The sequence below is a fragment of the Cervus canadensis genome, chromosome X, assembly GCF_019320065.1.
Source record: "Cervus canadensis isolate Bull #8, Minnesota chromosome X, ASM1932006v1, whole genome shotgun sequence".
Classification (NCBI taxonomy): domain Eukaryota; kingdom Metazoa; phylum Chordata; class Mammalia; order Artiodactyla; family Cervidae; genus Cervus; species Cervus canadensis.
The window spans coordinates 74937867-74952850 of NC_057419.1; the positions used below are offsets into that span (position 1 = coordinate 74937867).

Below are 14984 nucleotides of genomic sequence, written 5' to 3' on the forward strand. Positions count from 1 at the left end.
TTGGTCCCTGAAGATACATCTGAGGAGGCAAATTTTAGCAGACAATCTGGGTGAAGAAATGTGCTATGTGGAGATCTGAGGAAAAAGTTTTCCAAGAAGGCACAAATGTGACATATATAAAGCCAGAACAGGCTTCCCAGAAAGAGGTGTGATGGAGTCAAAGGCTTAGTTACAACATAGTGAACTAAGGCAGAAAAAAGTGGTGACAGTTAAGTAGTAACAATGATTTAGAACTTTATTTTTACTCTAATGGAAAACATTTGGAGGGTTTTAAACTGGGAAATGATATGATCTGATTCAACTTTGTAAAGAATGTTTTAACTGATGTTAAGAGAAAGTATTAAAGAAGGACAATAGAAGATCATAGGAAATCATGTAAGATGCTTTTGTATTTTCTCTATTCAAGTTAGAAGTGATAGTGTATTTGGTATAGTAGGAAAAGAGGAAGTAAAGTGTGCTCATATTTGGAGCATATTTTGAAGGTACAGCATACAGAATTTACTGATGTCTTGGATATTAAGTGTGAGGGGAAAAGAAGAATGATCAACTAAAAAAAAATTACCTCTTTTTGTACTCTGGTTTATAAATTTTTCAAGGGTAAGGAAGCTGCCACTTTTCTTTCAAATCACTTCAGTTCAAGGTTTGCAGTAGGTACTTAATGAACATATTAACTCATCATAGGTAGCTCATCTGTAAATTCTCCACTTCCACTCTTATTATTCATTATTTAAAATATCTCAACCTCAATTATTTCTCTTCATTTATGCTCTTAACATCCTGATCTAGACTCAAGTAATCCAGAACCTGGATTACTACTACAACTATCTAACTGATCTCTGTCACAACAGCCTACCCCCAATCTGATTCAAACAGCAAAATGATGACTGACAGATCACTTGAAAAATCTTTCAGTCATTCTTTCAAAAGCTGCTTATTGATTTGTCTACTTTGTGTCCAGGACCCTTCTAGATGCCATGGATATAATAATAAAACAGACATAGAAGCTCACCCTTGTGAAGCCTATATTTGCAATAACTAAAATATATAGAGTATATTAGCAATAAGTGCTATAAGGAAAAATTTAAAAAGGAAGGAGTATAGGTATGTAGGTATAGGGAGTGTGGAAAAGATCGAAATTTGAAATATGGTTGTGTAACCTCTTTAAATTTTAAAGAAATTACTTTGAAAGAAGTTACATGTAATTAATGCATTTTAAAAAGGTTACATTTGAGCAGAGATGTGAATCAAGTAAGGGACCAAGTCCTAAAAAGATCAGAGGGAACAATAGTACAAGGGCCTTGATGAGGTCAGGAGCTTAATTTGTTTGAGAAATGAAGAAAACGCTGTGTGACCGGCAAGTGAGTTAGTGGTAGAGTGACAGGAAAGAAGGCCAGAGAGATGAGAAAAGCCAGATCATTTAAGACATTGGGGTTAATTTGTATTTTGTAGCATATGTGAATGGAAGCCATTGGATAATCTGGAGCTGGTCATGATCTGACTTTTGTTGTAAGAAACACTTAAACTGCTCTATAGATTGACTGTAAAAGCTTGAGGTATCTTGCCCTAAGGCCCTTGGTAGCTTTTAATAAGATCGAAGTTCTCTGCCTACATTCAAAGGCTTTAATATCAATCTACCTTATCTCCCACTGGTTCCCAAAATATGCCCTCTGTTTGTGAGGCTGATTTCATCATGGACCTCCTGTATATGTATATATATGTATGTGTATATATATATTCATATATTTATATTTATATATATTTATATATACACATATATTTTCCTACTTTTGCCTATTTCTTCCCCTTTAAGACAATGTTTTCCATCCTTTCTTATCCCCCGTTCAACAATCAGCTCACTGTTCAATACAACACAGAATGCTTCCACAACTATCCTCACCTCACTGATCCTTTCAGTCATTAAATGATGTAACTCTTGTTTGTCCTTTATGACTGAACAACATGGTCATGTACTTTATTGTATTGTTGTGAAAGCTTAATGTGTGCTAGTCATACTGTATCTATGAATGGTAAGTTCTATAATGGCAGAAGATCAGTGAATTCTGTATCTCTAGTGGCAATATCACTCAGCATATTTTGGGAGTGTATCAAGTGTGTTAACTAAGGTAACATATAGCTTGAGGGTTTTTTTTTTTTCCTGTTATGATATAATGGTGATTACTCAAACTTTCAACAAAACAGATATTAAGGTTAGGTGAACAGAAACGATAATTTTAATTTCTTCAGTTGTCAGACTCAACAGGAGACATTAACCAATACACTCACTCTTGGGCTTGTTTTAACAATACACAAACTCTAAAGGCTCAGTGGACACCTTGATTTCGGTAATATTTTTCTGAATGTTCAATACATTTGTCAATTGAACACTGACCACAAAGAATATATATATTTCTGTATGTGATCACTTGATTTTGGCAGCGTGCAACAATTCTGCTGCAAGCGAATCTCAACTTGGAAGACCAGGCAGGACCTGCTCAAATGGCTGGCATATAACTACTATAGTCACAGGGATGCTGGGCGTTCACTTCTACTCAGGAAGCGAGAGGTACTGAGAGACTTGGCTTCGGATGTAGCTGATTTGTGCGGGGAGAGGCAGCCCCATTGCAGGCAGCTATCTCTCCTCCCCCCTACCCACTCTTGGGTTCTGGGCTGAGGCCAGGGACTGTCCAGAGCTGATCTCGGGCTCCCATTGGCCGCTGTCTTTTGTGACGTCACGATCATGATGAGAATTGATGATCGGACACGCTGATTTCATTGTCTGAGGAGGCAGTGAAGACCCAGGAAAAATCTCGCTGAATACGCCTGCCCCAGAACTGCCTTGATCTGGGATCTTCTTTCCTTCCTGTGACCGCACCACGCCCGAGGTAAGCACCCTGCATGTGTGGGTGTGAAAGGTGAAGGAGGGCGAACAAGGCGCCGAGCTAATGCTCTGCCCAGTGCCAGGCACGGAGGTTCAGCGGCCTAAAAAGGCTGCCAACAGACTGGTGCGGCTTTTGGGAAACCAACTGCTTCTGCCCTCCGAGTGAAGCCTAGAGGCAGCATGAGGTTAAAAAAGAGCTGATGAAAGGGATACAGTAGACACTGGCAGAAAGCGAAGGATCTTGCTCCGAGAGAGGGCGACATTTGGGACGCGCTTCTGGCCCCAGAGTAAGAGGAAGTGGCGCCTCTGTCTCGGAAGAAAGGAAAGAGGTGAATTCTACCACTTCTAGATTTCACTGGACTGTAGATTTCGCACAGCCCTACTCAAACGCGCAGAAGGTGCTGCGCCTGCGCAATAACCACCTTTGTGGGGCGGGAGCGGGGGTGTGGGTGGGTGAGGAGTTCCTGGCTAGGAGAATAGGCTTAGAATTTGCGCATGCGCTTTTTTCTTTATCTGGAGGGGGTGGGGCTGAGGTCTGTCTGAGCAGAATTTGGGAAGGGTTGGTAAATTGGCCTTGTAATGTTTCAAGTGCTAATTGATGGAAAGAATCTATCAGTTACTTTGTAAGAGCATATCCAGCCCCAAGTGGGCCTGAGAATTTTAGGACGGCAAATTCTTAATCTTCACTAATCGGATTTAGAATAATGGAAAGAACTCGGAGAGGAGTTTGGAATAGAAATTACTGAGATGAGAAACCATTTGGAGAAAACACTAATTATTCAAGTGAATCAAACTTTTAGTCTTCAAGGAACTCTGATTAGGTGTGCCACTCAGTAATGTTTGATACTTAAACTGTTTGGAGATACTAAAAATATAAACAAAAATCCTTACCTGTCTCCTTTTTCCTTCTTGAAAAAGTCTCTTATAAAGCTTTGGTCTCTGTTTCAGGCTTGGTGCTAAATCCTTTTCCCTTCTTCCTCTGTGCCACTGTTAGAGCCAAGGTCAAATCTTATTTTGAGAGACACTTGTCCAACTTCCCTTCTTTGGGAGGGACTATATTACTCAGCAAACATGAGGAACAATCCTGCCTATCTGCCTTTGTTCTGTCCTTGGTGGATAAACTGTATAGTAGTGTTAATACTTCTGCTCCACGGTCAGATCATGAACTCCTAACTATTTTACAAAGAAATCTGGATTTTTCCCCATTTCTCATAGTTAAGGGGTTATCAAGTCCTGGTGAGTTTTCCTTTGAAAGCCTCTTCTACCATTTCCCCCTTATTTTGCAGTCGAAACTCGCATCACTATCCATTCAGTCATTCCAGGAGCCTCCTACCCGGCCTTCTAATTCATCCTGACAGGCTAATGACTTAAGCACTTCCTTCAACAAATCATTTTTCTTCACCAAAATATTATTGGCTCCTTATTTTCTATTGTTCAAAGCCCAGATATACTTGGATTGCAAAGAGCTTCCTAATCTCACTTAATTGTACCACAGGAATATTATCTTTATTTCTCAGTGCATTACTCTCCCTAATGAGCCCTGAACAATCTACCTACAGAATTTTGCTCCTTGTACCATTACCACTCCCTTCACCTAGGATGCTCTCTCTGTCTAATCAAATCTTACCCGCTTTGAAAGCTCAACTTAAGTTACACCTCTTATAAGTACCTCCTAAGTATAATCCAACTCTTATTAAGCTCACCTTTTCTAGAACTCCTATGTCAGTTCTTACATTTGCCACTTTTCTTATAGCCTGCTTTAATTTTGTGTGTGTATATGTGTTAGACCAGGTTCCTCAACTGGATTTTAAATATGTTCTTAAGAGTTGGTACCATGCCATCTACCATGTATTTCTTTATCCAAGGCACCTGGATGACTATTTGAAATATCTATTGCTATATGGTCTTTGTTTTCCAATTTCTTTGGAAATGAAGTAATATAGTTATAAAGAACTGTATGTACATGGAAACTTATTCATCATTGGTCAAGCAAGGAACCCTCCAGTGACTGAATAAACCTGAATATGAGTCAAAGAAAATGCAATACAGACATCTCTATATGTTGGGTGGCCTGTGAATATATTTTGTCCTCATAAGACCAAAGGAACATTATCCCAGAAGTAGTTCTGTCTGTAATTTTCTCAGTTTGAAAAATACTAAGACATTTTCCTATTTCTGTGTTTCTCTTTGATAACATTGCTTTATGCATTTCTTTTAAATATACCAATTATTCACTCTTTTTTATTGCAAGATGTCTTGCATTTGCTGCTTTACATTGACTGTCACTGACAGTTTTCATCTTGAATCAGAGCTAATCATTGTGATGGTTTCCCTAATTTCTATTTTATAACGTTTCAACTGTCCCTTTCCTACTCCTTGGGCTTCAAATTGCATTGTTTCATGGACTTCAATTTTATTTGAATGAAAGTGACTGTGGTTTAATACAGAGGCTTTCTATAGATTTTACTTTGCTGCTTCACTTTGAGGCACCATCTCAATATCGTATCAAGGTTTGAGGTTGAGGAACATGCATGAAAAGCAGTACAAAGGGTATTATTATAACCTGTAAACTTGAAAACTATTGTGAAGTAAACTATGAATATTTTTTAAAGTATTTAATTAATTTTGCTTTTAAAATTGTACTCCCAGAGGGAATTATGTTTTTTGTAGTAATGTATTTTTTTATGTTTTTATGTATTTTTGTGATCCCCAACAGGATAAAAATATTTGAATTGTTGATTTTGATTTTACTGTAGAGTCTGATAAACATAAAACTAGCGGTGTCTGAATACACTATATCTAGCATAGTGATTTCGAAGTAAACTATGAAAATTCTAGAGATATATGTTCTGCATACAAAGGGAACTGGGGAGGTTAGTATATTCAGAAACTGTCACCGACAACTGTGACCTTTCTAGCCTCTATAAAATTTCAAGACAATAAACTGAAACCTGTCTATGCAAATGGAATCATTTTTGTGCCAACAAGTAGCTAAATTGCCTGGATTAACCAGCAATCCAGGTACATAGCAGCTGAACAATTAACATTATACTGTGTCAGTCAAATGCTATTTTATGCCAATCAAATGCTATAATTTACATTTGACATCTGTAAAGAAATTTACAACAGCAGATGTCTTACCTTCTTGATCTATCATTTTTCATGAGATTTATCTCCAATTGGGTTGATCCTTAGACTCTTTAAATGTGTTATTTTGTAGAGAGGCAAAAATTAAGGAAAATATTTTCTTAGCTGTTCTTCCCTTGGAATTGGGGGAAATTTACTTTAAGGTTCTTAATACATCCATGGAAACATGTAAATTACATGCCCTATGTAGGCACTTTTCTCAAGTAGACAAGCATTTGTGTATGGTGCTTGCCCAAAATCATACAAGTAGTAAGTGGCAGAGCCAGTATTTCAAAGCAAGCATCATTCTAGAGGCTTCACTCTTAACTACTAGGTCCTAGATTGGAGAGCTAGAGTGAGGCCAAACTTCATTTATTGTTTTTAAACATTGTGTGTAAAATTTCTCCAAACTTACCTCTCTTTATGATTCTGTAATGCCTTTGACATATTCCTTTCTCTCTCAGTGGAAATGAAACTTTTTTAACAGATAGGCTGAGTTTTAGGAGAAGGGATCTTTGTTTTGACTCCAGTGGCTTCAATGGCAGAAGGCATATAGGATTTTTCCTACTGTCAAGTACCGAGCAGTGGTGAAAGTATTTCTTCACTGAGTTTTGTGAAAGGACAGATAGAGGTGTTTTCTCCTACAGTAATACATTGCTTTATATATTATACTTTCTTATTTGGTTAGCTTGGTCTACCTATTGTGTCTTTTATGGATGAAATTTGTTGTTGTTTAGTCGCTAAGTCATGTCTGACTATTTGCAGTCCCATGGACTGCAACACACCAGACTTCCCTGTCCTTCACTATCTCCTGGAGTTTGCTTAAACTCACGTCCGTTGAGTCAGTGATGCCATGTAACCATCTCATCCTCTTTCGCTCCCTTCTCCTCTTGCCCTCAGTCTTTCCCAGCAGCAGGGTATTTTTCAATGAGTCAGCTCTTCACAACAGGTGCCAAAATATTGGAGCTTCAGCTTCAGCACCATTCCTTCCAATGAATATTCAGGATTGATTTCCTTTAGGATTGACTGGTCTGATCTCCTTGTTGTCCAAGGAAATCTCAAGAGTCTTATACAGCACCACAGCTTGAAAGCATTAATTCTTTGGTGCTCAGTCTTCTTTGTCTCACATTCATACATGACTACTGGAAAAACCATAGCTTTGATATACAGACCTTTGTCAGGAAAGTGATGTCTCTGATTTTTGATACAGTGTCTAGATTTGTCATAGTTATTTTTCCAAGGAGCAAGTGTCTTTTAATTCTGTGGTTGCAGTCACTATCTGAATTGATTTTGGAGCCCAGGAAAATTAAATCTGACACTGTTTCCACATTTTTCCCATCTATTTGCCATGAAGTGATGGGTGCCATGATCTTCATTTTTTGATTGTTGAGTTTTAAGCCAGCTTTTTCACTTTTCTCTTTCACCTTCATCAAGGGGCTTTTTAGTTCTTCTTCACTTTCTGCCATTAAAGTGATATCATCTGCATATCTAAGTTGTTGATATTTCTCCCCACAATCTCAATTCCAGCTTGCTCTTTATCCAGCCTCGCATTTTGCATGATGTACCCTGCACATCAGTTAAATAAGCAAGGTGACAGTATACACCCTTGATGTACTGTTTTCCCAATTTTGAACCAGTTCATTTTTTCATGTCCAGTTTTAACTGTTGCTTCTTGACCTGCATACAAGTTTCTCAAGGAGGCAGGTAATGTGGTTTGGTGTTCCCATCTCATTAAGAATATTCTGCAGTTTGTTGTGATCCACACAGTCAAAGACTCTAGTGTAGTCAATGAAGCAGAAGTAGATTGTTTTTGTTGTTGTTGTTGGAAATCCCTTGCTTTTTCTATGATCCAGTGTATGTTGACAATTTGATCTCTGGTTCCTCTGCCTTTTCTAAATCGAGCTTGTACATCTGGAAGTTCACAGTTCATGTACTGCTGAAACCTAGCTTGAAGGATTTTGACCATTACCTTGATGACTTGTGAAATGAGTGCAATTATATGGTAATTTGAATACTCTTTGTCATTGCCTTTCTTTGGGATTGGAATGAAAACTAAGTTTTTCCAGGCCTGTGGCCACTGCACGTTTTCCAAATTTGCTGGCATAATGAGTGCAGCACTATAACAGCATCATCTTTTAGGATTTGAAATAGCTCAGCTGGAATTCCATCACCTCCACTGGCTTTGTTTGTAGTAAAGGTTCCTAAGTGCCCCCTGACTTCACAGTCCAGCATGTCTGGCTCTTGGTGAGTGACCACATCATCATGGTTATCTGGGTCATGCAGATCTTTTTTTTGTACAGTTCTTCTGTGTGTTCTTGCCACCTTTTCTTAATCTCTTCTGTTGCTGTTAGGTCCTTGCATTTTTGTCCCTTATTGTGCCTAGCTTTGCATGAAATGTTTCCTTGGTATCTCCGGTTTTCTTAAAGAGATCTCTAGTCTTTCCTATTTTATTGTATTCTTTTCTTTGTTGCATTGCTCACTTGAGAAGGCTGTCTAATCTCTCCTTGCTATTCTCTGGAACTCTGAATTCAGTTGGGAATATATTTCCCTTTCTCCACAGTATGAAATGGATGAAATAGCTATGCCAATTAGGACAGTAATTATCTGAGACTCATTCTCTGAGTAGCTTTTCCCATTCAGAAACTGATTGCTTGTTGTGTTGAAATCACCTCAACAGAGAAACAATTGGAAAAGATCTAAGTAATTGTAAAATGTGGTAGAAGAAATATATTCTACATTAATGGGCAGTATTACATTAGGTATAGAATGTTCAGCCCTGAATCATCCTCACTATTCTAAGACAACATGAAGGTATTAAAATTTTAATATGCATGTGTTATGAAAATAATCAGTCAAGCATTTTAATTAGAACTTAGAGGCTCACTCTTATCTCCAGTGAATACTTAACAGATGCTAAAGATCAGTTTGAGTTGTTTTTTTTTTTCCCAACTAGGAGTGCTTAATGTAGACAGAACTCAGTGTTCATTGTCATTTGGAGCCAGTTTACTTTTCTGGTAGGGTTTAGTGCTTCTGTGTCTATTAAATCCTTGCTATTCAAAGTGTGTTCCATGGAATAGTAGCATGGGCATCACTTGGAAACTTCTTAGAATATTGCTGAACCTCTGGCTCCACCCAAGACCTACTGAATCAGAATCTGCATTTTAATAAGATCCCTGGGTGATTCCCATGCATGTCAAAGTCTAAAGTGAAATATGAATTCCTGTACAACCTAAACTTTTAAGAGCTGATAATCATAGAAAAAAGTGAACTTCCTTTTGTCCATTTTCACATGTGTTAAGTGATATATAATCAAAGTATTGTCTGTTTAATATGCATCAGTTTTGCTCCATTCTAGAGTCAGCATTATCTCATTGAGAAGATAGCTACACCTATGTGATGGATAAAATTGTTAAGTCTGAAAAAATCCATTTACTTTGTTGATAGTAATGACTTTACTATTGACATGTTATTTACCCTACTTGCTTAACTTGTCAACAGTGTTACAGAAGAGTATAGCTTTATTGGGGTGACTGTCACTAATATCTTCAAGAGGAACTGTATTAGTTTTCTATTTGCTCCTGTAATAAATTACCACAAAGACAGTGACTTTAAACTACATATGTATTATCTAACAGTTCTAGTGGTTAATGGTCTGAAACAGGTCTCACTGGGTGAAAATCATGATGTCAACAGGGCTTTCTTTTCTGGAAGTTTTAAGGAGGAATATATTTACTTATCCTTTCTAGCTTCTAGGAGCTATCCACATTTCTTAGCATGCGGTCCTCTTTCATCTTCAAAGTCAGCAATGACTGATCACATCCTTCACATTGCATCACTCTGACATTCTTCTGCCTCCATCTTTCAGATTTAAAGATAACTGTGATTACACTAGGCCCACTAAAATAATCTAGGATAATCTCTTTACTTTAAGGTCAACTGATTATCAGCCTTAATTCCTTCTGCAACTTTAATTCACTTTTCCCATGGAGCATAAAATATTCACAGATTCCAGGAATTGGGATACAGAGGGGTAAGGGTCTGCACAGGAAATGATGGCCTTTTGGGCTGATAAAGGAAGCCAGCATCTAATCTTGTTATTGGGAGAAGCAATTAGTCAGTACTAAGGGAGAATGCCATGTAAACAGGAAGATGGCCATTTACAAGCCAAGGAGAGAGGCCTACAACCCATCCTTCCCTCACTGTCCTCATAAGCAACCAACCCTACCAACACCTTGATTTCAGATATCTAGACTTTAGAACTGCAAAACAATAAATTTCTGTTTAAGCCACCCAGTTTTTGATACGTTGTTATAGCAGCCCTAGCAAACTGATATAGTCAAGATAGTCCTTTAGTTGATATCTAAGTTGATATCATCCTCAAAATCACTTATTTAGTAATTTTGTGTTTTATAATATGCTAAGTATTGGATAAAGTGAATTAGACATCAAAGTGTTTATAATATACATTAGGCATTTTTTGTGAAACAAAGAAAAATATTACATGCCTGGCCCTGAGTTTATTCAACTGTGAAATGAGGGCACAATCTTCATAATACCTAGCTTAAAAATATATGATTCTATTTATTAATTAAATTTTAATGCTATTAAATTAATATATTAATAAAAAGTATTAAGTGCATTCAAAATTATGTTAATGTTCTCTTCAGGAAACAGTATTTTAATTTTATTTAATTTACCATTCTTGCCATCCATTGCCCATTTTCTAACTCTCATCTTTAAAGAGAAGCAATAAAGATGTTATTGAGAAATGCCGTTCTTTTGACTCTCTTGACCACTTTGAAATTAAGATACGTTCAGAACACAGTACATTAATACCACTATAATATGCAAATATATGCTTAAGAAATACATTTTAAGTGAATAAATTAAAGTGTTTGTGGTAATACACTTATATATTGGCAACGTTTGAGAGCAGTGACTTGGAGAGGAAAGGATTACTTTGCAAAAAGTTTTGCTCTGATTTCTCACTCTGCAAAATACATTAAAGCAATATGTGTTCTCAAAATTCACAGGTGAAGCTATACTTTCTAAATAGCCTTGAGAGTATTTTTGCAAATTGTTATCAAGTTACCTGAATTAAATTAGCTGTAAAATAACAATTGCTTAATATGGTCATGATCAAACCTTGGATAATATAGTCAACATGTTCAGATATGGTCTGATTAACACCAATGAATATAATTGTGATGAAATACCCAGCAGCACCTTTGTTATGTAACAGTCTGTTGTGCTTCATATCCAAGTGAAAAATATGACTATGCAGGAGAAATGCAGTGCCAACAAAATCATTAGGGGTTACTATATATCCCATTCTTCAAGCATACATACATCCATGATTTGGCTATAGCATAAGTTTTCTATCTTAATGTCATAGGCTTAACATAGGGTAGTGTCTCTGAAATTGCAGTCTGCAGATCATAGGGTGTCCAAGGACATGTTCTTAGGGGTCTTCAAGTTTTATGAAGATTTTTAAATTTGAGGGTTTTATTTCACTGATAATCTTGAAAAGAAAACCCATAAGATGCATGTATTCACTCACACACAGAGTCTTTCTACCAGGTATAGTGACAAAGTTGCTTTTTTTATAGTCATAAATCACAATTAAATACATTTGATGGAATGAGTTAAGTACATTAAGACAGAGTTCCTCAGAGAACCAAAGGTAGATTTGGACAATGTAGGAAAGATTTTGTTTTTGGTTTTGTTTTCCTCTTTTAAAGGAAAAAAAAAAAAAAAAAAAGACTTTACCTGTGACTCTCAGCTTTGAGTTGCACTCCATGAGTCTTTTAAACTATTATACAGTTTCTTAGTCTATTTAAATTATTTGTAGGGATAAATATATGCTTCCACTGTTCAAAGAATTAAAAGTGTGTGTGTGTGTGTTGTTTCAACACTATACATGTTACAGATGGTGTGCTTTGAGAAATCTTCCTCCAAATTCCCTGAAGAATAGGATGCATATTTTTATCCTCAAAGCCTTTGCAGTTTTTGCAGTAAAATCAGAAATTGAAATATAAGAAAATCAAATAATTCATCTCTTTGCTTCTAGGTAAAACTACCCTTAAGTCTTAATATACACTATGTAAATTTGATTCACAAAACATTTAAAAACTATCTAGTTTAAGTGAGTAAATATGGTTTCAACATTTTAAAAACAAGTTGTAATTACCTATGAAAACTTTTGCCAAGAGTGGGAAGGAGTTAAGAAAGAGTAGGATAGAGTTATGTAAATGATAAGAAAAGGTTGAGAGAGAACTAAAAAGGATAAATTCATAGTACAATGAAATTCAAGAGACATATTATTTTGATATAATGAGTTATTAATTAATAATTACTTTTGCAGTGTGCAACTATGAGAAATTTTATAAAGCTCTCCTCAATAGTAAATTAAAATGCAATCTGCATTTAAAAATCTTAATTTAGAATGTTAATTACTAGATGTTAGTGGCCAGGGCTTATGGCAATGGCATCACTATCATGAATTGGTGAAAGATAGAAATGATTTACTTGCACAATTTGCTTGGAGCTAGAAATGTAAAAATGAATAGAAATTAGTCAACAAATATATATGGATCAAGGTAGTTTTTAACTCATTGGGAGATTCTATGTAACAATGGTCACATATTCTGTATGATTGTATGTAAGTAGAGCTGAAGAAAACAGGAAATCTGTTTTCCAGTTGAGGCCCTGTTTATGCTTCTGTTGTCCAACAGGTTATCTGTTTGAAATTGATCTTTTTTACTTTGTTATGAGTTTTGATATCTGAGTGTATTGATAAGGTATTTGTAGTTTAAAAATATTTTATTATTTGTGATAAAAGCAGCAGCATTAAAAGCTAACAAAGTATTAAAATTGATGAAATATCTGAGATCTAACATATCTACTTGCCAATAATTTTTTGAACATTTACATGTGGTTATAGAGCTATGTCAGTGTAGATATATCCTTTCATCTGTTTATGTAAATAATATATACATAATATTGTCTTGGAATTTGCACCCATGCCACTATGAATATATATTTAACTTTTATGTAACTGGATAATATTAACATCAATTGTAGAGAATTTTAAAGTGTTTTTTAAAATGAAATTAGTGTACAATTTCTTCATGCCCTGAGAAAATTATCTAGACTGTTGTTAAAATTTCCTGTTCATATGTCTATCTTAGTGATAGAGGCCAATTATATCTCTATTAAAATGGAAGATAAGAGATGTGTACAATGCATTTCAGTAGTTATAGCCCAATAAACAAATAAAGAATATCCTTTCATAGTCTTTAAATAGATGCAATGCCTGTTACTTGACTTCATGCTTAGAAGATGATGAAATTTTTTGTGTGATATTTGCAAATTCTGATAAGTTAATTATAAAATATCTAAATAGAAAACTGCTATTTGTAAAGATGAGGATCATTAAATGTAAATGATAGATTAAAGTGAGAGCTTCTGAGAACAGATTTGCCATAGCAATTCTTTTGCATGTATTCAAATTTCATTAAGTTCAAAGTGTCAGTTCATTATTGCATATTTAATAAAATTTGTTAAATAAATCACTGTTTAACAACTTAGTTTTTAATAGAATTCCACTGTAATATAATATCCTTTAATTTTCAACATTAAATTTACATTAAAAATTATACAGAAACATCTTTGTCATCAACTCAATGGACATGAGTTTGAGCAAACTCTGGGAAATAATGAAGGACAGGGAATTCTGGTATTCTGCTATCCATGGGGTTTCAAAGAGTTGGACATGACTGAGCAACTGAACAACAACAAATCTACATACATGGATGCCATGCTTGTTGGTGTTGTGCTTAATTTTTGCATTCTCCTAAATTTTAAAAGATCAAACTCTCATTACACAGAAGATCCAAATTGCAATTCTAGAGACAAATGTAAAACTACTATGGAAGCAACCTAGATGTCCATCAGTAGATGAATAGATAAAGAAGTTGGGATATTAAAGTAATTAGCCTCCAACTAATAAAAACAAATGGAAAAAAATAAATAAATACTCAGTCGTAAAATGAATGCATTTGAGTCAGTTGTAGTGAGACGGATGAACCTAAAGTCTGTTGTACAGAGTGAAGTAAGTGAGAAACAGAAAAACAAATTTCATATATTAATGCATATATATGGAATCTAGAAAAATGGTACTGATGAACCTATTTGCAGGGCAGGAATAGAGACGCAGACATGGAGAACAGACTAGACATAGTGGGAGAAGGAGAGGATGGGACGAATTGAAAGAGTATCATTGACATATATACACTACCATTTGTAAAATAGATAGCCAGTGAGAAGCTGCTCTATGGGCACAAGGAGCTTGACCCAGTGCTCTGTGAAATCCTAGAGGCATGGGATGGGGTGGGGGATAGGGGGGAGGTTCAGGAGGAAGAAGATTTATATGTACTTGTGGCTGATTCATGTTGTTGTATGGCAGAATCCAACACAATATTGTAAATCAATTATCCTCCAATTAAAAATAAATAAAAACATAAAAAATATTAATGGACCATTAATTTTCTGCCTATAAAGCCAACCACCTAAAGTAAATGTATGTATTCTTTGAAAGACAGAAATTATCAAATCTTGTTTGAGAAGAACTACAATAACTGAACACTTTATTAAATAAATTGAATTTATCATTAAAATTCTTCCTTTGAAGAACTTCCCTGGTGGTCCAGAGGTTAAGACTCTGCACTTCCAATGCAAGGGATGTGGGTCTTGTCCCTGGGCAGGGAAGTTCCATATGTCACATGACATGGCCAAAAATAGAAAGAAAAGGGGGAAAAAAATACTTTGTCCGAATTACTGCACTAGTGAATTAACTCTACAAAACACATAAGAATGATAAAAATTTACAGATTCAAGATCCCTTGAGACAAGTTAAACTCAAAGGAAATCATGACCAGACATTATAATCAAATTGCTAAAAGTCAAAAGTATTGTCTTG

At 35.7% G+C, this 14984-nt stretch overlaps 1 protein-coding gene across 1 annotated transcript in view; it reads left to right on the plus strand.

Annotated features, from left to right (window-relative positions):
* Positions 1–2768: 2768 nt before the first annotated feature.
* Positions 2769–14984, plus strand: part of HDX (highly divergent homeobox) — a 211601-nt gene continuing 199385 nt past the window's right edge. Inside the window, exon 1 of the mRNA XM_043459917.1 lies at positions 2769–2882. The gene's annotated coding sequence lies outside the window, so the exon portion shown is untranslated. The remainder of the gene's footprint in view (positions 2883–14984) is intronic.